Consider the following 24,509-nt stretch of genomic DNA (forward strand, 5'->3'; position numbering starts at 1 on the left):
CACCTCTCCTCTTCTAAACCTCATCTTCTTTTGCTCACTGAAACTCATGTGTCTGAGGCAACTGACACTAGCCCCTTTTTTGTTCCCTTCTACTTTCTCTATCCTCATTTTTTATCCAAAGCTGGATGTTGCGTTTATGTGCGCAATGACTTAACCTGCTCTCATGCCCACTCTCTTGAATCTTCAGAGTTTTCCACCATCTGGCTACAACTACAGAGTCATTCTCAAACTAAATTTATCTGTGCTGTATACCTCTCACCTAACTCCTCTGACTATAAGAAATTCTTTGACTACTTAACTTCCTAAGTGGAGCACATTCTGACTCTCTTCCCTTTTGCAGAGATCTCCATTTTTGGAGACTTCAATGTTCACCACCAGCTTTGGCTTTCCTCTCCCTTCACTAACCATCCTGGTGAACTAGCCTTCAACTTTGCTATCCTCCACAACCTAGAGCAATTGGTGCAACCACCTACTCGTATTCCTGACCGTCTTGGATATATGCCCAACATTCTTTACCTTTTCCAGACCTCTAATCCTTCTGTAATGCTGTCACCCTCTCTTCTCCGTTGGGCTCTTCTGATCACAATCTCATCTCTGTATCTTGTCCTATCGCTCCAATTTCTCCTCAGTTTTTGAATCTATCCTCAACAGCAAGATTCTTAAACATCCATCACTTCACAACCTTCTATCTGATCGCCAGTATGGGTTCTGTCAAGGCCGCTCTACTGGTGATCTTCTGGCTTTCCTTACTGAGTCTTGGTCATCCTCTTGTAGAGATTTGGTGAAACTTTTGCTGTTGCCTTGGACATATCAAAAGCTTTTCATAGTCTGGCACAAAGCTTTGATTTCCAAACTACCCTCCTACAGCTTCTATCCTTCTCTCTGTAACTTCATCTCAAGTTCCCTTTCTGACTGTTCTATTGCTGCTGTGGTAGACGGTCACTGTTCTTCTCCTAAATTTATTAACAGTGGTGTTCCTCAGGGTTCTGTCCTGTCACCCACTCTCTTCTTACTATTCATTAATGATCTTCTAAACCAAACTTCTTGTCCTATCCACTCTTATGCTGATGATACCACCCTGCATTTTTCCACATCTTTTCATAGACATCCAACCCTTCAGGAAGTAAACATTTCACTCAGGGAAGCCACAGAACGCTTGACTTCTGATCTTTCTAAAATTTCTGATTTGGGCAGAGCAAACTTGGTATTGTTCAGTGCCTCGAAAACTCAATTCCTCCATCTATCAACTCGACACAACCTTCCAGATAACTATCCTCTCCTCTTCAATGACATTCAACTGTCCCCCTCTTCTACACTGAGCATCCTCGGTCTGTCCTTTACTTATAATCTGAACTGGAAACTTCACATCTCATCTCTTGCTAAAACAGCTTCTATGAAGTTACGCATTCTTAGACATTTCCGCCAGTTTTTCTCACTCTCTCAGCTGCTAACTCTGTACAAGGGCCTTATCCGTCCATGTATGGAGTATGCTTCACATGTCTGGGGGGGTTCCACTCATACTGCTCTTCTAGACAGGGTGGAATCAAAAGCTTTTTGTCTCATCAACTCCTCTCCTCTAACTGACTGTCTTCAGCCTCTCTCTCATTGCTGCAATGTTGCATCTCTAGCTGTCTTCTACCACTATTTTCATGCTAACTGCTCTTCTGATCTTGCTAACTGCATGCCTCCTCTCCTCCCGCGGCCTCGCTGCACAAGACTTTATTCTTTCTCTCACGCCTATTCTGTCCACCTCTCTAATGCAAGAGTTAACCAGTATTCTCAAACATTCATCCCTTTTTTCTGGTAAACTCTAGAACTCCCTGCCTGCTTCTGTATTTCCACCTTCCTATGACTTGAATTCCTTCAAGAAGGAGGTTTCAAGACACTTATCCTTCAATTTTTGACTACCACTTTTGACCCTTTTTATGGGACTGGCATTTCAGTGGGCATTTTTTTTTTTATTGGATTTTTGTTGCCCTTGGTCAGTGTCCCTCCAACATAAAAAAAAAAAAAAAATATATATATATATATATATATATATATATATATATATATATATATATATATATATATATATATATATATATATATGTATATATATATATATATATATATATATATATATATATATATATATATATATATATATATATATATATATATATATATATATATATATATATATATATATATATATATATATAGTGTTACAACCACAATTTCTAGCCCCTTCACCAGGCTGCAGCACCTGGACTAGCTTCACTGAGCCACCTCTTATGTGGACTATGTGTAAGGCTCAAAAATGTGTGTACAGGGTCCCTTGTGACTCCTGCACCCTTTTCATGACAGGTCACACCAAGTTAAGATTGCCAGACTGTTTTACCAACCTACAGAAAAGGGAGATGCTCCAAACAGCACTTAACACCCACTGCTACAGAAGAATTGACAACCATGTCTGGGAAAAACAGTTAGCACACAATAACACACATATGATCAAGGTATAATGCCCCATTGGGTTTCCACCCACCGTGACAGTCCTCCCATTGCCCAAAAGAGTGTTACAGCCTCAAGCTAAGTAGTATTGTTACTGCCTCCTTGCACAGCAGGCCTTGTCAGGACCTAGGGAAGGAGTAAAGCTGACTACGTGGCTAATTACTTGGATCTTCTGCCGCTGAACTGCCTCCGCCCGCAGTAGCATTTAAGACAAAACAAGTTACTAACAAGACACACAAAAAACTACTATGCAAGAGTGCCCACAAACACACAGGAGGGTCAATCACTGCTCTCTGTGCACAAAACTCAACTTGTACACTTGTACAGCCTAGGGGTAACTTCCCTGGGTGTAGTGTATGATTCATTACTACACTTACTGGCAGACTACTATGGAGACTCCTATTCTATATAAATGGCCCAGGACGTATGGCTGATAATGACCTGGCTACCTAGTATCCCGCCTTAGTCTCCATTAAATCTTAGAGCACATCTCAGTATGTCTGCTCCTTCTAATGACAGGGTTGTGGTTGCCTTGGGAAAGTGCTCCAAATGCCTTCCTGCACCGCTGCTAAAGGGAAGGAAGGGGGGGTTGCAACACACACACACATACAGACATGCGCCCACACACGCTCCACGCACAGTCTCACCTGAATAAAACGCTTTACTTTTAAAAATTCTTGTGATCAAACTAAGGGGGCTAAATGAACACTGATTATTTCATTGTCTTGTCAAGGGCAACTCTTCTGCTGCAAATTATGTGGAACCCATACTGACTGAACTGAGGAAAATAAGGCAAATTAATCAGGGAAGGAGAGTGTCTGGGCATGGGAATTCTTATGGTAAGTTAATGTCAGCGAGCAGCCACTCTTAACTCTCTCTCTCTCTCTCTCTCTCTCTCTCTCTCTCTCTCTCTCTCTCTCTCTCTCTCTCTCTTGTGTATTATTTTTTCTCTTTTATCATTCTTACTTTCTTCATTGCGTCATCTCGTTGTACATTACATGGCCCCTCATATAATTAAATTTTCAAAAGATATACGAAGCTTACATAATTTTAGAAAACAACAAATTATAAAACAACATGCTTGTCAGGCACATCATCAGACTTAAACAAGGGGGTATATGCAAATTACAAAATATCAAACACTACTAAAACACTGATATAATTGAGTACTATAACAGAAAACAACAGGACTCCCACTTGGCCCTTCAACTTGGACTGCCATTTCTTCTTTCTCCTCCTCCTACTCATCCTCCCAAACCCGTCTCTGGTACTACGCCAGGACCTGTGGTCTACACAGCTACTTTGGTATGCAATTATACTTCTACAGGGTATTTTATTCATCTCTTTTCTCCAGTAGCTACAGCTGCTCCAACATCTCCTGTGACTCTGGAATTCTTTTCTCCTCCTGTGTTGTCTCCTCTGTTCTCTGTCTTCTCTACTTCTCCATCTACTCTCACCTCTCATCCTTTCTTCACTACACACTCTACTCCATCTGTATCTCCTCCTCACTGTACAAGCTTCAGAGTCACCATGCAACAATGACATCCCTACTTCCTTGCACTGTGCAATGAGTCCGCCAGGGACCATAGTCTTCTGATGCAACATCACGGCAGGGCCAGGTAAATATATCCCGGCCAAACAGACTTCTCAATCAAGAGGAGCTTGCCCGCTCCTGGTTCCATGAAACCTCCATGCCACACCCATAAAAATTGATAAAACAAAAATGCCACTTCCTTGGCAACACTAAGAGGGGCCATTTTGCTGCTCTTAACAAAACAAAATTCCTCCTGGGAGTAACACTATCAAGCTTGCATCTCACTGTCAAAATGCAACACTACTATGCCTCATTCCTCTTGCCAGCCCCTTGATGACACAGGCATCGCCACAGCAAGCTAACAGCTGCTCCTTTCCAGGATTCAGCAAACACATCCCCGCACATGGAGCCAAACAAACACATGTGGCTGTCGCAAAACAAACCCTGGCTCCAACATGAGCCTGGCCAACGTACCACTGGGCCAGACCCACTGGTCCCAGCAACTGTTTCCGTGTTTAAACACTTCTCACCAGACCCGATACCTTGTCACTTTAAGGAAGACGACATCCACCAACACAGACTAAACTTCTCGGGCCCAGCACCTGACAATCAACAACAACAACTCAACAGTCCCCAGCAACACTGAGGGTGCTTCCTGGGTAGCAAGCAACACACTATCATGGGCAGCTTTGCACAGTGCTGCCACTCGATGCAGCACTGTGACACTCGTGTCAAATGCATCATAACTTGCCCCCAAAAGAGGAATCGGATGAGCAACATTACAAACATTCCCCATGCCAGAGGAAACAACACCAACCATAACACAACTGAGAGGGACCCCAGACAAGAGATCATCAAGCTTGCCAGCCTGACCCGCACAGTTACACCCAACAAACGTGGTCACACCCAACCTCCAAAACCACAGAGGAGGAAACTCCTGCCTCCCCAGAAGAGTCAGGAGTCTCCCTGTCCTTTGCAGTGACCCCTGACACACCGGACACAATAAGCTGGGGCCTGGACTGAGTACCGGCACCCACAGCCTTAACACCAGGTGACAACTCCGCCTAAGTGCCACCTCTGAGAGGCTCCACAGGTTGAGTCAAATCATCAAACAAACAACCCAAACTCATCACTCCATCCTCACCTTTGGCAACACTCTCACCAAAGTCAGGTGTTTCTTGTGGTGGCTCTGTGCTTTTGCAGTCAGCCCCAGCACACTGATTCAATGACAAGTGTAACTCTGGCTCATCAAAACCCTGGCCAGCAGGCCTCTGGGCACTCTGCCTCCCCCCTGCAGCATCAAGACAAACACTGCACTCCTTTTGTGGTGGTCCTGCCTCATTGTAGTTGACCCCTGCAGCCACAGATTCCGCAGGCATCTGATGCCGCTGCTTGCCTCGCCTTAGGATGAGTAACAACAGGACTGAGTCAGCACCTCTACATCAGGGATGGCATCTGCAGATGGGAGCTACACCCAAACTCTTCCACCTGCCAGGTCATTCCTAAGAAGGAAATCAACACCTGACACTGGCAAGTCCTCCACTAGTGCCACCTGCGCCTCCGTGGTTACTAGTGGGCATATCAGCTTAATCTCCGCTGTGGCAAAGCTCTCTGTGGTACCAATTCCCTGACACCACACAGGCTGACTGAAGGTAACTCACCTCCCAGTCACATTCCTACATAGTGACTGCTGTGCCACTGTCTCTCTTAAAACAATGATGGGATACGTAACCTCATCAGTCTCAACAGTGCTCTGACACAAAAGTGGATGGCACCAGTTCAACTCAGACCTCACAGGGGATGATGAGGTAACAACAACGAGGGGGCAGGCACACCGGCCTTTCCATCCTTGCAACCAAACACAGCCCGGATCTCATTACCCTCCTGGGATACAATCAAGACTTCTGGGATGTCTAGGAAGCAGTGGCAGTCACTAACCTAGGGCAATTGTACTTAAAATGTCCAATGTTCTTGCAATAATGACACATAGGCTGTATACTATATCTGGGAATGCTGTGTTGCATGCTCCCAGACAGTCTCTCGTGGGCTGGGTGGAGACATATTACCAACAGGGCTGAATCGCCCTGACTTGTTACTGATACCATTACTATAATGTGGACTCCCAGATAAACTGGCACTAGTTGTGCCACCAGGCACAACATCACCAGCCCCACCAAACGTACCACCAACCCACTGTGGCACAGGCCGATGTGCTAACATGTGGTCATCTACCCATGTAGCTGCCTCCTTCAAGGTCTTAAACCTTTGTCATGGAGCAGTGGTGCTAACTCCTTAGCCACATTAATAAATTGTTCCATTACCATGAGTTCCTTCAACTCATGGTAGGAGGTGGCCTGCTTGATAGCAATACACTTTTCAAATGTCTCCTTGAAATAGCGAGCACATTCTAAATAAGAGTCACTGGGTCTTTTCTTCCCTCTGGGAAACTGTAACTGTATGCATCTGGCTGCAGCTCATATGGTCTCAGGATGGCTGCCTTAAACTTCACGTAATCCTCCAAGTCCTCAACTGACATCCTGTCATAAACTTCCAAGGCCTTGTCCTTCAACATATTGGCAATACGGCTAACCCATCTCTCCTTAGGCCAATCAAATTCTGAGGCCTTTTTCTTAAATCTCCTAAACCATTCCATTACCATATTTTCATCAAACTCAGGAATCAATTTCAAACTCCTCACCATCTGGCTTTTTACAGTGGCTGTCAAATATTGTGGGGGTCTTGGAGGAGCATCACTGATGCGGTGGCTGTCAACTTAAAATATGATGGCTGCTGTCTTAAAAATCCTTCAATTGCTCTCAAGTGTCGATGGAAGATCATTTAAAAGAAAATCCTGACATGGCAACTAGACCTGTCACTTAGCAACACCGCAGGGGGTATGTAGGGCACCTTAATGTCAATTAGTGCTTTCCTTGCATGCAGTAAAGGAGCACCACTGTTTCACTTGCATCGTCAATACTGACATGGATACTGTCAAGCTGTGCACTTGTATATAGTTTCATGGCATCAAGGCGAATTATATCCCAGGCGACTGTTAACTGTATCTGGTCCTTGTATAAGGCAGTTTGGTGCAAAAACTATCGTGGATGAGACAGGAGTGGCAAAAAGGACAGTGGAATGATGGCTGAAATGGTGTCGGGAAGGTGTGGATGGAACACCACCCACACATTTACCCAAGAGTGGGAGACCATGGAAATGTAATGCCAAGATTTTGCACCTCATAAGAAGGCAGCTGAACATCACACCAACAAGCACAACACATGAACTGAAAGAAAACACTCCTGCCTTATTGGGTGATGTGCCAGCTAGGAGTGTGCAGTGTTATGTGCTACGTGATCTTAGATCAGTGTTGCGATCTGCTGCTGTAAAGCCACTCCTTACTCATCATAAAGTGAAGCACCTCACTTTTGCTAAAGAACACAAAGACTGTCCTCTAGAAAGAATTCAACACATATTGTGGTCAGATGAAAGCATCTTTACAGTGACAGGAAGTAATTTTACAAAAGTGAGACAGACCAGAAATTCTGACTGCCACAACCCTTGGTATACTGTGAAGAGAGTGAGGCACCCAGACTCACTCATGGTGTATGGTTGTTTCTCCTGTTATGGAGTGGGTAAACTTGTGATTTTAGAGAAAGGTGTTACAGTGAACAATGAGTGGTACTTAGACCTTCTGCACAACAACCTGCTATAACAAATGTAGGGCAGAAACTTTTATGCATGACGGAACTCCTTGTCATAGGGCAAAAGTTGTAAAGGAATAGATGGATATGTGTGTGATCCCTTACCTTGACTGGCCTCCTAACAGTCCTGACTTAAACCCCACTGAAAATCTGTGGTCCATTATGAAAAGGAAACTACAGGAGGTGGACACTAGTTCATTGGCCAAACTAAAAGCTGCACCATTAAAACTTCGAGAGGAACTGCTGAAGAAGCTACTTGAAGAACCTGCAGACTCACTCTCAAACCAAGAGTGAGAAATAATGCACGAGAGAGGAAATGCAATCAAATACTAAGATACTGTTTAGATAAGTTCTGTTTTTTTAATAATTTACAAATATTCTTTTGCATAATGGAAGAACATGTCACTGACGGCATGAGAAAGTCCGACTGCCACAATATTTGATGGCCACTGTACTGTATCCTCCTTAACTCCTCTCCTCAAACCATGAGGTGAATTAACTTCTATTTGAGTCTTCTCTAACTCAAACATCCTATTCTTCTCAGCCTCCTCCTCCTCATACACCTTTGCCTCCTTCTCCGCCTCAAGTGATCTGGCCTTCTCCTCAGCCTCAAGCCTCTTGGCCTCTCTAGCCTCCTCAGTCTTCAATCTCCTTTCCTCAGCTTCTGTTTCCAACTCCATTCTTCTCATCTCCAATTTGAATTGCAATCCCTCAGACTTACCTTCAGTTTGGGAAAAGCCACCAATACTGTGGTAAGGGCTAACATGTCCATGGATGCTGAGTGCGGGACTAGGTGTCCTCACACTGAATTGGGGCAAATCTACACTGCTGCTCCCAGCAGAGGCAGGGGACTCAGGTCGCAAGTCACACCTGCTACCTGCCCTGCCCTCCATAGTATACTCTAAATGTGAGCACACACAAAACAAGGGAACAAACAACAAACTGTCTTCCCCATGTGGCGACGAAGCTCCCAGCTATCCTGGCGAGGTTGCCAATTTCTGTTACAACCACAATTCCCAGCCCCTTCACCAAGCTGCCGCACCTGGACTAGCTTCACTGAGCCACCTCCTATGTGGACTCAGTGCAGGGCTGAAAAACAGATGTTTTTTGCAACATTTGTTACTCCAGGTTACACTAAGTTGAGGTTGCCAGACTGTTTTGCCAACCCACAGACAAGGGAGATGTTCCAAACAGCACTTAACACCCACAGCTGCAGAAGAATCGACAACCACTTCTAGGAAAAACAGATAACATGCATGTGATCAAGGTAAAATACCCCATTGGGCTTCCACCCACTGTGACAGATCAACAGGGTGTTATAGCCTCAAGCCAAGTAGTATCATTTACTGCCTTCTGGGTGACAGACCTTGTCAGGACCTGGAGAGGGAGTGAAGTTTACTATACAGCTAATTACTTAGATCCTCTGCGGCTGAACTGCTTCAGCCCATAGTAGCATTTAAGACAAAACAGGTTACTAACAAGACACAAAAAACTACTATGCAAAAGTGCTTTTGAACACACAGGAGAATCAGTCATCACTCTCTGTGCACAAAACTCAACTTGTACACTTGTACAGCCAAGGAGTCACTTCCCTGGGTGTAGTGTGTGTTTCACTACTACGCATACTGGCAGACTACTATGGAGACTCCTGTTTTATATAAATTGGCTGAGACGTATGGCTGATGATGACTCACTTATCCCCCTTAAGGCAATTGACCTGGCTACCTGGTATCCTGCCTTAGTCTCCAGTAAATGCTAGAGCATGTCTCAGTACATCTGCTTATTCTAATGACAGGGTAGCGACTGCCATGGGAAAGAGCTCCAACTGCTTTCCCACAATGCTGCTAGGGGGAGGGGGAGTGGTTGGGTGCAACACACACACACACACACACACACACACACACACACACACACACACACACACACACACACACACACACACACACACGGACGGACGGACGGACGGACGGACGGACGGACGGACGGACGGACGGACGGACGGACGGACGGACGGACGGACGGACGGACGGACGGACGGACGGACGGACGGACGGACGGACGGACGGACGGACGGACAGACAGACAGACAGACAGACAGACAGACAGACAGACAGACAGACAGACAGACAGACAGACAGACAGACAGACAGACAGACAGACAGACAGACAGACAGACAGACAGACAGACAGACAGACAGACAGACAGACAGACAGACAGACAGACAGACAGACAGACAGACAGACAGACAGACAGACAGACAGACAGACAGACAGACAGACAGACAGACAGACAGACAGACAGACAGACAGACAGACAGACAGACAGACAGACAGACAGACAGACACACACTCACACTCCCGGCGCAGTCTCACTTGAGTAAAACGCTTTACTTTTAAGAATTCTTCTGATCAAAGTAAGAGGGCTAAATTAACACTGATAATTTCATTGTCAAGGGCAATTTTTCTGCTGCAAACTATGTGAGACTCAAACTGACTAAACTGAGGGAAATAAGATAAATCAATCAGGGAAGGAGAGTGTCTGGGTGTGGAAATTCTTATGGTAAGTTAATGTCAGCGAGCAGCCACTCTTAACTGTGCCTGCTCTCTCTCTCTCTCTCTCTCTCTCTCTCTCTCTCTCTCTCTCTCTCTCTCTCTCTCTCTCTCTCTCTCTCTCTCTCTCTCTCTCTCTTGTTTACTATCTTTTTCATCATGCTTACTTTTTAATTGTGCCATCTCGATGTATGTTACAATATATATATATATATATATATATATATATATATATATATATATATATATATATATATATATATATATATATATATATATATACACATATACATATATAAGTGGAACCTCGGTTACTGAATGCCTCCCTTTTCGAACAAAATTTTGAACTCATTGTTGCTTTGGTTGTGGTACCATAATTCAGTTCAAGAACGAAGTTACTTGATTTCAAATATTGAAAGACAGGAAAAGCTGCCATTTTATTATTAATTTATCATTTCTATAGATATTTACTATGTTTTTATATATTTGGAGGAGAGACAGAGTACAAAACAGTAATTCAATATTTGAAATAAGATAAATGTGATCCTGTTGAAAAGCCTCGATGTAAACAAACAGTTTTCAGCACTCAGGAGTTATCCACAGCCATCTGTGGCTCTTTCAATAACCCACTGTAGAATCACTACTGCATAACTGCATTTTTCTAATAGCTTTTCCAAGCAGCAAGATGTCTATGTGTTATAATCACCTTCATTTTGGCAGTAGGTGGGTTGCTCCTTTCTATGCCATTATGTAAGATCGGTGATAAAAAGAATACCTGTATGGTCTAAACAGTATCTTCTGATGAGTTCTGCCACTAAGTTCATTCAATACATCCTTTCTGGTTAAATAATTTGTGAGCTAGGGATGTTGTGAAGCAGCCATCTTGGCTGTGGGAACGTCTGTCATAAGCCACTAAGTCAGGGTAGACTGGTGTCTGGGAATGGATCAATCCGTTTTACATACATTCCAATGGGGAAAACTGTTTCCATTTTTAACATTTGGGGTTTCGAACGGCATTCAGGAACGAATTAAGTTCTAGAACTGAGGTTCCACAAATATATATATATATATATATATATATATATATATATATATATATATATATATATATATATATATATATATATATATATATATATATATATATATATCCTCTTCCTTCACTTGACCATCCTGGTGAACTAGCCTTCACCTTTGCTATCCTCCACGACTTAGAGCTATTGGTGCAACATCCTACTTGTATTCCTGGACGTTTTGGAGAGACACCCAATATTCTTGACCTTTTCCTAACCTTTAATCCTTCTGCTTATGCTGTTACCCTTTCTTCTCCATTAGGCTCATTTGATCACAATCTCATATCTGTATCTTGTCCTATCGCTCCAGTCCCTCCTCAGGATCCCCCTAAGCAAAGGTACCTCTAGTGTTTTGCCTCTGCTAATTGGGGGGACTTGAGGAGGTATTTTGCTGATTTTCCTTGTAATGACTATTGCTTCCATGTCAGAGATCCTTCTCTGTGTGCCGAGTGCATAACAGAGGTGATAGTGTCTGGCATGGAGGCATACATTCTTCACTCTTTTTCTTGACCTAAACCCTCCAAACCTTTGTTTAACACAGCCTATTCTCATGCTATACATGATAGAGAGGTGGTCCACAAAAGGTACTTGGGTCTTCCATCACCAGAATCTCATGCACTTCATATTTCTGCCCAAAATCATGTCAAGTCTGTTCTCCAACTAGCCAAAAACTCCTTCATTAATAGAAAATGTCAAAACCTTTCAAAATCTAACTCCCCTCATGATTTCTGGCATCTAGCCAAAAACATCCCCAATAGCTTTGCTTCTTCTTCTTTCCCTCCTTTATTTCAACCAGATGGCACCACTGCTATCACATCTATCTTTAAACCTCAACTCGTCACTCAAACCTTTGCTAAAAACTCTACCTTGGACAATTCAGGGCTTGTTCCTCCCTTTCCTCCACTCCACCCTCTGACGATTTCATGCTACCTATTAAAATTCTTCACATTGATGTTTTCCATGCTCTTGCTGGCCTAAACCAGAGGTCGGCAACCTGCAGCTCTGGAGCTGCGTGTGGCTCTTTCAAGAGACATGTGCGGCTCCTGCCACCTACATAAAATTGTCCAACTTATTGTAGGACACATAGAAAAATGAGAGAGAGAGAGAGACAAGACGCAAGGTCTACGTCTATAGTACAAATAAGATTCCTGTATGATACACGTCCATCCACCTACCCCAGCCTCTGCCCAACACTGCCTGGCAGTGTAGGCAGGCATCTTGTTCAGTTAAAGCACACTCCCAATAGGATGGCTATTTTTCCTCCTCCTCCTACTAGTACTCCTATACTACTACTACTACTACTACTACTACTACTACTACTACTACTACTACTACTACTACTACTACTACTACTCTACCAGCACTACTGCTACTGCTACTACTACTACTACTATTACTACTACTACTACTACTACTACTACTACTACTTCTACTACTACTACTACTACTTCTACTACTACTACTACTACTACTACTACTACTACTGCAACTACTACTACTACTACTACTACTGCTACTACTTTACCAGTACTACTGCTGTTGCTACTACTACTATACTACTACTACTACTACTACTACTACTACTACTACTACTACTACTACTACTAACTAATACTAGTACTACTATACTACTATTACTATACTACTACTACTACTACTACTACTCGTACTGCTACTACTACTACTACTGCTGCTGCTGCTGCTGCTGCTGCTGCTGCTGCTGCTGCTGCTGCTGCTGCTGCTGCTGCTGCTACTACTACTACTACTACTACTACTACTACTACTACTACTACTACTACTACTACTACTACTACTACTACTACTACTACTACTACTACTACTACTGCTACTACTACCACTCCTGGTGCTGCTATTACGACCTTTTCTTCAGTGAAAGATATTTAGACATAATCAATTACTGGAGAAATGGCATCGAGGAAGAGTAAAGTTCAAGATGAAAATAAAGAGTTTAGGAGTGAATGGACTGAGCATTTTGCATTTGTTCAGAATTCTAGAGGGCACCCTTTGTGCCTCACATACAGTGAAGAATTGGCCAACAATAAAAAAATCTAACCTTGAGAGGCATTTTCAGAGGAAACATAGTGACTTTGCTGAAAATTATGCAGTTGGAGATGCCAGGAAGAAAACTGGAGGAACTGCAGCTCAGAGCAAAGTGGAGTCAGAATGTATTTGCAAAATGGGTGAAGTCCTCCAATGATACAACTATTGCCAGTTTTGTGATAAGTCATGAGATAGCAAAACGTGGAAAGTCTTTTACAGATGGTGAATATATAAAAGATTGTTTCATCAATGCAGCAATGCATCTGTTCAGAGAATTCAAAAACATAGATGAAATAATTAAGAAAATTAAGAATGTGCCGTTGTCTGCTAAAACAACGAGGGACAGAGCATTGAAACTTGCACAAGACATCACCAATCAGCAAACTGTGAACATCAATTCAGCCTGTGGCTTTTCAATTGCTTGTGATGAATCATGTGATGTTGACGACATTGCACAACTTGGCAGGTATGTCAACTCTGAAGGCCCACACGAAGAATTCATCTACTTGTTGCCTCTCACTGGTCAAACTATAAGTGAGGATATATTTTCAACAATTATAACCTGCCTTAAAGAAAAAGGAATTCAGACCAACCACATTATTTCTATTGCAACTGATGGTGCACCGAGTATGACAGGGATACATAAGGGGTTTGTTTCTTTCTTAAAACGAGAGCTGAATCGTGAAGTAATATAATTTCACTGCATCATTCGCCAAGAGGCATTGCGTGCACAAACTTAACTATCAGAGTTCACTGAAGTAATGGACTTAGTAATGAAAATTATTAACAAAATAATGGCAAAAGGCTTAAACCACCGACAGTTTCGTGAACTTCTGGAAGAAGTCGATTCCCAGTATTCAGACCTCCTCTTACGTAACAAAATCTGTTGGCTTTCTAGGGGGTTGGGTGCTTGCACATTTTGCAGCATGCCTTGAGAGAGTGAAGAAATTTTTGGAGATGAAAGGCCACCATGAATATGCGTACCTTACAAATCCTGAATGGCTACAGAAGTTTCACTTGTTGGTGGATATTACTTCACATTTAAATGAGCTCAACAGGAAACTACAAGGAAAGGGAAACACTGTTCTGGTGCTTTTGGAAGAAGTGCTTTCCTATGAACAAAAACTATCTTTGTCAGAGATGTTGAGAGAGGTTCTCTGATTCACTTTCCTTCATTAAAGCAATTTGGAAAAGGAGCAGACTTTGAGCTGGATATTGATATCATAAAAAATCCACTAATGAAAATGAAAAAAAATCCTTTGAAGGACGTTTTTTCAAGAATTCAAAAAAGAAAAGGCCATGTTGTCATTTGTGATCAACCTCCCGTGATGCAGATACAGACTCACTCAATTTTTCAGCATTTATTGGAGTGAATCAAGCAGAGCTGGAACTGGAATTAGCTGATTTGCAAGGAAAAGACTTATGGACTTCAAAATTCAGAGGCATGGTCTCCGATATTGAAAACCTGGAGAAACAACATGCTACTCTGGCATTTCAACACAAATGGACTGAATTGTCTGGGCTACAAAAATGAGATCAAATTGTGTATGAAATGTGGAATTCCTTACCACACACACACACACATGAAAAGATATGCCTTTAGCTTTCTCTCTATATTTGGATCTACTTATCTGTGTGAACAAGTGTTTTTCTAGCATGAACTTTATAAAAAAACAAATTACGCAGCCAATTGAATGATGCAAGCCTGCAGTCCTGCCTGAAACTCAAAATGACAACATATTTGCCAAATGTTGAGAATCTCCAAAGAAACACAGGAGCAGAAATCACATTAATCAAGACTTATTTCTCTCTCTCTCTCTCTCTCTCTCTCTCTCTCTCTCTCTCTCTCTCTCTCTCTCTCTCTCTCTCTCTCTCTCTCTCTCTCTCTCTCTCTCTCTCTTTCAACATTCCCATCAATTTCTTTTCTTCATTAATTCTCTCTCTCTCTCTCTCTCTCTCTCTCTCTCTCTCTCTCTCTCTCTCTCTCTCTCTCTCTCTCTCTCTCTCTCTCTCTCTCTCTCTCTCTCTCTCTCTCTCTCTCTCTCTCTCTCTCTCTGGTTTAAACTCATCATGGTGACCAGATACTGATATAGTAAGTACACTTAACATGTTTGAAAAATAATATACCATATTTGTTTATTTGCTACCATCATAGAATTATAAAGTTAAACGAGTGTCTTCCTACTCAATTATTATAATAGTTTATTTTATGACAACTGCTATTACTATTGATATAATCATCATTGATAATATTAATTATAATAATAATGATAATAATAATAATAATAATAATAATAATAATAATAATAATAAAGTTATTATTGTTATTATTATGATTATTATTATTATTATTATTATTATTATTATTGTTATTATTATTATCATTATTATTATTATTATTATTATTTTTATTATTATTATTATTATTATTATTATTATTATTATTATTATTATTATTATTATTATTATTATTATTATTATTATTATTATTATTATTATTATTATTATTATTATTATTATTACTACTACTACTACTACTACTACTACTACTACTACTACTACTACTACTACTACTACTACTACTACTACTACTACTACTACTTTTACTACTACTGCTACAGTACAATTTGTATGATTATTTTGTCTATGATTATATTACTTAACTTTTGTATGGAGGAAATTTATTAGGTTTTGTAATCTACATTTGTAATGGATTTTACACTGTGGCTCCAGCAGCACTGTGTTCCTGTCAAGTCTGAAGAAAGTGGCTCTTCTCTAATTCTGGGTTGCTGACCTCTGGCCTAAACCCTCAGAATGCTTATGGACCTGATGGGGTCCCTCCTATTGTTCTCCGAAACTGTGCCTCCATGTTTGCACCTTGCCTAGTCAAACTCTTTCAGCTCTGTCTGTCATCATAACCTTTCCTTCTTGCTGGAAGTCTGCCTACATTTAGCCTGTTCCTAAAATGGGTGACTGTTCTAATCCCTCAAACTACCATCCTATTGCTTTAATTTACTGCATATCTAAAGTTTTTGAATCTATCCTCCACAGGAAGATTCTTAAACATTTATCACTTCACAATCTTCTATCTGATGGCCAGTATGGGTTCTGTCAAGGCCACTCTACTGGTGATCTGGTTTTCCTTCTCTCTTTTAGAGATTTTGGTGAAATTTTTCCTGTTGCCTTAGACTTATCATATCTAATCCCTCAAACTACCGTCCTATTGCTTTAATTTCCTGCCTATCTAAAGTTTTTGAATCTATCCTCAACAGGAAGATTCTTAAACATCTATCACTTCACAACCTTCTATCTGATCGCCAGTATGGGTTCCGTCAAGGCTGCTCTACTGGTGATCTTCTGGCTTTCCTTACTGAGTCTTGGTCATCCTCTTTTAAAGATTTTGGTGAAACTTTTGCTGTTGCCTTGGACATATCCAAAGCTTTTGATAGAGTCTGGCACAAAGTTTTGATTTCCAAACTACCCTCCTATGGCTTCTATCCTTCTCTCTGTAACTTCATCTCAAGTTTCCTTTCTGACCGTTCAATTGCTGCTGTGGTAGACGGTCACTGTTCTTCTCCTAAATCTATTAACATTGGTGTTCCTCAGGGTTCTGTCCTGTCACCCACTCTCTTCTTATTATTCATTAATGATCCTCAAAACCAAACTTCTTGTCCTATCCACTCCTACGCTGATGATACCACCCTGCACTTTTCCATGTCTTTTCGTAGACGTCCAACCTTTCAGGAGGTAAACATTTCACACAGGGAAGCCACATAACGCTTGACTTCTTATCTTTCTAAAAATTTCTGATTGGGGCAGAGCAAACTTGGTATTGTTCAATGTCTCAAAAACTCAATTCCTCCATCTATCAACTCACACAACCTTCCAGACAACTATCCCCTCTTCTTCAATGACACTCAACTGTCCCCCTCTTCTACACTGAACATCCTCGGTCTGTCCTTTACTTATAATCTGAACTGGAAACTTCACATCTCATCTCTAGCTAAAACAGCTTCTATGAAGTTAGGCATTCTGAGACGTCTACGCCAGTTTTTCTCAACCCCCTAGCTGTTAACTCTGTACAAGGGTCTTATCCGTCCATGTATGGAGTATGCTTCATATGTTTGGGGGGGTTCCACTCATACTGCTCTTCTAGACAGGGTGGAATCAACAGCTTTTCGTCTCATCAACTCCTCTCCTCTAACTTACTGTCTTCAGCCTCTCTCTCACCACTGCATTGTTTCATCTCTAGCTATCTTCTACCACTATTTTCATGCTAACTGCTCTTCTGATCTTGCTAGCTGCATGCTTCCCCTCCTCCCGCAGCCTCGCTGCACAAGACTTTCTTCTTTCTCTCATCCCTATTCCCCCCTTATTCTTATTATTGAGGGAGAGCAAACTTGGTATTGTTCAATGCCTCAAAAACTTAATTCCTCCATCTATCAACTCAACACAACCTTCCAGACAACTATCCCCCCTTTTTCATTGACACTCAATTGTCCCCCTTTTCTGCACTGAGCATCCTCGGTCTCTCCTTTTCCTATAATCTAAACTAGAAACTTCACATCTCATCTCTTGCTAAAACAGCTTCTATGAAGTTGGGCATTCTAAGACGTCTCCACCAGTTTTTCTTATCCCCCAGCTACTAACTGTACAAGGACCTTATTTGTCCACGTATGGAGTATGCTTCACGTGTCTGGGGGGGGTTCCATTCATACTGCTCTTTTAGACAGGGTGGAATCAAAAGCTTTTATGTAGGAGGAAGACCGTCCATGTGCAAAAAAAAAAAAAAAAAAAAAAAAAAAGGCCCACTGAGATGTCAGTCCCTGAATAGGGTCCAAAGCAGTAGTCAAAAATTGAAGTATAAATGTCTTGAAACCTCCCTCTTGAAGGAATTCAAGTCATAGGAAGGTGGAAATAGAGAAGCAGGCAGAGAGTTCCAGAGTTTACCAAAGAAAGGGATGAATGATTGAGAATAGTGGTTAACTCTTACATTAGAGAGGTGGACAGAATAGGGGTGAGAGAAAGAAGATTCTTGTGCAGCAAGGTCATTGGAGGAGGGCAGACATGCAGTTTGCAAGATCAGAAGAGCAGTTAGCATGAAAATAGTGGTAGAAGATTGCTAGAGATGCAACATTGCGGTGATGAGAAAGAGGCTGAAGATATTTTGCTAGAGGAAAGAAGTTGATGAGATGAAAAGCTTTTGATTTTACCCTGTCTAAAAAAGCAGTATGAATGGAAGAATACTCCATACATGGACAGATAAGGCCCTTGTACAGAGTTGGCAGCCGGGGGGGGTGAGAAAACTAGTGAAGATGTTTTAGAACACCTAACTTCATAGAAGCTGTTTTAGTTAGAGATGAGATGTGCAATATTTAGATGAAAAGATAACTACAGAAAAGCAGTTTGGATTCAGGAATGGGAGATCTTGTGTAACAAATTTACTGAGCTCTTATACAAGAGTAATAGATGGAGTGTAAGGGAGGGACAGATGGGTTGATGTGGTATACCTGGAACTCAAGAAGGCATTTGATAAAGTTCCTCTCAAAAGCCTTATCTGGAAGTCAGAGAATGAAAGAGGACTAAAGGGAGCAACATTAAGATGGATGGATGATTATTTACAAGGGAGGGAAATGAGAACAGTAATCAGACACTAATTCAAGTTAGTGCAAAGTATCAAGTTTGGGCACTGCAAGGGTCTGTGTTGGCACCTATCATGCTTCAAATATATGTAAATTATATGATGGAAGATCTAAATAGTTATGTAAACCTTTTTGCTGATGATGCTAAAATAATGAAAATAATAAAGGATGAAAATGACTGCATGGAGTTACAAAAGGATATTGACAAGATGCATGCATGGAGCCAAAGATGGAAACTAGAATTTAATGCCAAAAAATGCCACATGTTGGAAATAGAAAAAAAAAAAAAGTAAAAGGAGACCTTCATGGAATAACAAAATGGGAGGAGAAATAATAACGAAAAGTAATGAAGAAAAAGATTTGGGAGTACTGATTCAGGGCACACTTTCACCAGAAAGCCACATAACTGGAATATTCAGCTCAACATACAGCTTGTTAACAAACTTTAGGGTGGCGCTTAACTATTTAGATAAGGAAATGATGAAGAAAATTATAACAAGCATTGCCTAAATTGGAATACGCAGCAGTAGTTTGGGCTCCACATAGAAAAAAAAAATATACAGAAACTGGAAAGAATACAGAGGACAGTGACAAAGATGGTACAGAATTAAAAGACTTAAGCTGTAAAGAAAGGCAGAAAGGGATGGGATTACCAACACTACAAGAGAGAAGAGAAATAGGAGAACTGATAACAGTGTACAAATTTATAAACAATATAGAAATAATAGACAGAAATGACCTGGTACCATAGATGGAGGAAGGAGAGAGAGACAGATGAGGGGACATGGGAAGAAAGTAAATAAGAGTGGATGTTCGAGTGACATTAAGAAATACAGCTTCCTGTATCAAACTACTGAAATCTAGAATGATTTGAAGGAAGAGGTGGTTGTCGCAAAGTGTACACATGTTTAAAGAGAAACTGGATAAATATGGTTATGGAGACAGGACAAAATGAGCTTTGGCTTGTGCCCTGTACAATAGAACTAGGTAAATACAACTGGGTAAATACACATACACACACACACACACACACTCAGGTCCACAACCTCTGTCTGTCTTTGATGCAGAGGTGGAGCTTTTGTTATCTGAAAATGCCATTCCAGATACTGATGTGAATCTTTTGTTACATTAAAATGCTGATGCGGATAGTTTTTTCACTGTGGATGTTTCAAGGTTGTGGATGCAGAGGTGGATATCTGATATATCACTACTACAGTCACCACCCAAAATGATGGCACTGTGTGTCGCAGTACAGCCTAGGCTGACAAAAAAAAAAAAAAAAAATTTTTTTACTTATATTACCTTTAATATTTTGTTGGGTTTCCTTTCCTCTTTAGGCAGCTTTGGAGTTGTTTTAGTGCACATAAAGCTAAGTTTTGAAGGGGGAAGGTTCCAGTTTATCCCAGATAGCTTGAATGAGGGTGCTGAGCTTGGGCACTATGCATATGTCAAGGCGTCATAACCAGTGCTCTATCAAGCTCCACAGATTTTTGATGGAGTTTAAGTCAAGACTATTACCTGACCAGTCTTTGATGTACTCATTGTCCACCCACCCAAACCATTCACTGATCAATTTTGGCAGTGTGAGTCAGTGCTCCATCCTGTATAAATGTTTTACTTAGGCAGGATGTGAAACAATCTTCCAGGTGGTCAGCAGTAAGGTCAAGATATATGTTTTTATTCACTGTGAGGTTCTTAGACAACACCACTAATTTCCAGTGCCTTAGTAACTAAATGACCCACAGCATCACACTATCTGTGTGTTTTACAGTCCCCTCAGTGTATTTACGGAAGTAAGAATCTAAGTCTGGACACAACCTCACCTTCCTTGGCTACCAGTCACTGTGAAGGTGGCCTCACCAGACCACAGAACTATCTTCCACTTCTCTGGATCTCAGGCTAAGTATTTGGCACAAAAGTCTTTTCTTCTTTTACAAAGCTGTTAAAATGGGCTTCTTTCTTAGTACATGGTACTGAAATTTGAGATAATTCTGGATGCATTTTTGTATAGTGCACACTGATACATTCTAAAGGAGCCCAGGGTTCTTTTCCTTCAGTTTTTTTTTGCAGTGATGCTAGGTTCAATGTCCTTTTCACACTTGAGTAGCCTCAGGATCCTAACAGAAGTGACAGGCCTCCCTGGCCCCTTCTTCTCAGTAACTTCAGAGTCCTAACAAAAGTGACACAAGGCTTCTCTGGCCTCTTCTGAAGTGGTGGATCAGTATCTCCTGCATCCCTATTTTTTTTGGTCCACTGCTGAACGCTATGTAATGTAATAGCTGCTACCTGTGGTAGCAGCTATTTCTTTGTTTCCTTTTCCCTCAAGGCTCAGGAGCTTTATTGCTGTAATTTGCTCATTGTCAACCCTTTTTTGGTGCCATTATCACATGAGATTCAAAAGTAATGTTCGGTCAAGCAAAAAAAATGAAAAGGTGCACACACAATCTCGGAAAAAAATAAACAATTACTGTTAAGTCCCAGCTAACACTAAGCAATAAAAAAATTGACGAGTCACTCATGCATAACTGTCTCAAACCACAGCTGCTACACTAACCAAGTTTTTAGAGGGTGGTCTGTTTTGCACCTAAAGTGATGTTGTAGCATGTTTTGCATCATCATTTTGGGTGCTGCCTGTATACACAGCTTCCAGAGGTTGAGTATCCAGCCCACCACCCTGTTTGGCATTAAACTTACAATCTGGCCTGCAAAACTCAGCCAAAAATAAATAATCTCGGCCAAAATACCATTGTCATCTTCACCCCTGAGTGAAAGCAGAAGTACTTCTTCATCAAGTGGTTTGGACTAGCCCAGTGTCTCATATGCTTCAAGACTGTGGCTGTCTTTAAAGGGTTCAATGTGTATTGCCACTAGAGAACAGAGCACTGAGCATCAAACTTTGCATTGATGTCTGCCAATAAGAGGAATTTGTTAGACTGTCAAGCAACCTGTAGAAAACAACTTTGGTCTTCCACAAGCAGACTGCTGGGGTCAACAAGGTGATGCACACCAGCTTTGAAGTCTTTCGGCTCCTTTCTTGGTGGATGATCCATCCTCCTTTATCAATAAGAGTGCCTTATTGCCATGGTGAACTCTGTCTGTCCAGAGCAGTATTCTGCCTATGAGAGTGTGAGCCTTTTGTTCTGCATTGTTCATCATCGCATCGAGATGTTGACAGTGTGCACAACTTAATGAAAACCTATTGCTCAACCCTCGTCACATCAATACAAAGGACACAGCTGGCCTTTTTCATCCATAAGTTCACCGCTGAGGAATTCCTCCAGCTTGCCCTGCTTCTTGGTACCACCACTGGGCAAGACATCTTCAATACCATGCTTCAGTGTGTGAAACAGCACTCCCTTGACTGTTTCCATTTTGTGTGTGTGACGACCCATGACGTTCCAGCAATGATTGGGAAGAAAGGTGCTGCTTCACTACTAGTGTGACACTGTGAGGCTACTGGACACACCCACTCCATTCACAAGCTGCACTGCAGCATCTACCAAGTCTACCCACCTTGTGAACGTCACATCTTTCATGGTAATAGTCATCAACTGCACCCTCTACTGCAGCCTAAATCACCACCAATTCCAGATATTGATGGATGAGATCAGCAAACACTATTGTGACTGACCAGCTCTAGCTCTGTAAGATTTGCAGGTTGAGCCATGGGACCATTCTGTCCCTTGTGTGTGATCTCTAGCAAGAGATTACCACTTCTCTTAGAACAAGCTTTCGCATACTGATAACTTCAACTTATGATAGCTTGCTTCTCTGGCCTTGCTCATAAACATCATTGTGTTGGTGAACAACCTCAATATGAAGTTGGAAGGCAAGGACATTCTCATGACAGACATAAATTTAGCCATCACCACTTTTGAGGTTAAGCTGCTCTTGCGGGAGACTCATTTGGCTAATGATTAGTTTGTGCATTTTCCTTGCCTTGCTGCTTGTGTCTAATGACATGAACCCAGACACTTTCATCTTTGTCACTGTCTCTGTCAGAAATTTCCCTCTTGTTTTGCAGGAGTCAGAAAACAGATTCCCTTGACTTGCTTGTGAACATTGCCTCTGCCTTCCTGCAGATGGAGTTAGTGGAGTGGAACTCAGGGCAAGGCTCTGCACCTTATCTCCACTATAGCAGGAATAAGGGAATAGTACTCTAATGAGTACCATTCCTTGCCCTCACACCTCAACACCATGCGTATCATCAGCTTGCACTTGACTGTTTGCTACACATCTTAGTGATAGTGCAATAGAGTGGGAACTCAATAAATTGTTTAGCATGCATGAAGATAGCTTAGGACATCCATTTTCATTAGGCATTAGCCATATCCAGCCAGCTGATATGGATGCATGGCAGGACTTGGTTCCTCCAAAAGTCTATCCTCTTTAGCTCACTGTCTTTCCTTAACCACTGCATTTAAAGACATCTGGATGGTATCATTAGAAAGAGGAAGACTTGATGTTGAGTGCAAAGTCTATTTCACTTGCTCTTCTATTGCACACTAAGTTTAAGGTACCTTAGTATGTGAATATAGCCTATTTTTAATATTTAGCACTGGAGGCCCAGTCTTAGCAAGACAAAAATCACCACTACCACCAGTCCTTTTAGGGGTTAAGACAAAATAAAAGAGAAAGGGAGAGGAAAGGAACAAGGGGGAGGGCAGGACATATTGTGAAGTAGAGGGAGGAAGAAAATTCATAACAGGAAGAAAAGTACATAGGATAAGGAAGTCAAAGTGTGAAGGAGCATGATGGGAATATTTAAAAAAAAGTAGAGAATAAATATAATCAAGAAGGATGAGGAATGAGTTCAGAATTTGAAGGAGAAAGGAAGCTGTAGGGAATAAGTATTCTCATTTTCATGTTCCATACTAATTTTTGTCCTTCTATCGTCCACCCTCTTTTCATTTCTACTCACCTCCATCTTCTTGCCCTCTGTACTTCCCTTCCCCACTTACATCTTCTACATTCTTGAAATATATTTCACATTTTTTATTTATTTATTTATTTATTTTTTTTTTTTATTTAATTACTACTTTTTTTCTTTCTTTCTCTCCTACTTGGAGCTTTATGTCACAGATACAGCACACTTTATATTACTGTGATGTGTAAAAATAATCTGCAACTGCAACCATATATATGAAGATAAAAAGAAATCTGCAACTGCAACTACATCCACAAATATTGATTTTTTAACATCTGCAATCATATCTACAACTGTATTTTTTTTGAGAAATGCATATCCAGCTCCACCTCCACATCTGCAGAGCTCTTAAATTTAGAATTGGATACATCACTAGTATATAGCCTTTAGGCTGTAGGTGCCCTATCCCTGATGTTTGCCTATGAGCTAGTGCAGGTGCTGCCCAATGACTGACAGTATTACAATGTTTTTAACAGAACTGGTGACCGCATTTATAATAGACCTATTGAAAATACTGGTTACAAATAT

The 24,509-nt window shown here is 41.4% G+C and overlaps 1 protein-coding gene across 1 annotated transcript in view; it reads left to right on the plus strand.

The window, feature by feature from the left end:
* LOC135113220 (uncharacterized) overlaps positions 1-24,509 on the plus strand; it is a 633,180-nt gene that overhangs the window by 576,317 nt on the left and 32,354 nt on the right. The window lies entirely within an intron of this gene.

The sequence above is a fragment of the Scylla paramamosain genome, chromosome 25 (genome assembly GCF_035594125.1).
Source record: "Scylla paramamosain isolate STU-SP2022 chromosome 25, ASM3559412v1, whole genome shotgun sequence".
NCBI lineage: Eukaryota > Metazoa > Arthropoda > Malacostraca > Decapoda > Portunidae > Scylla > Scylla paramamosain.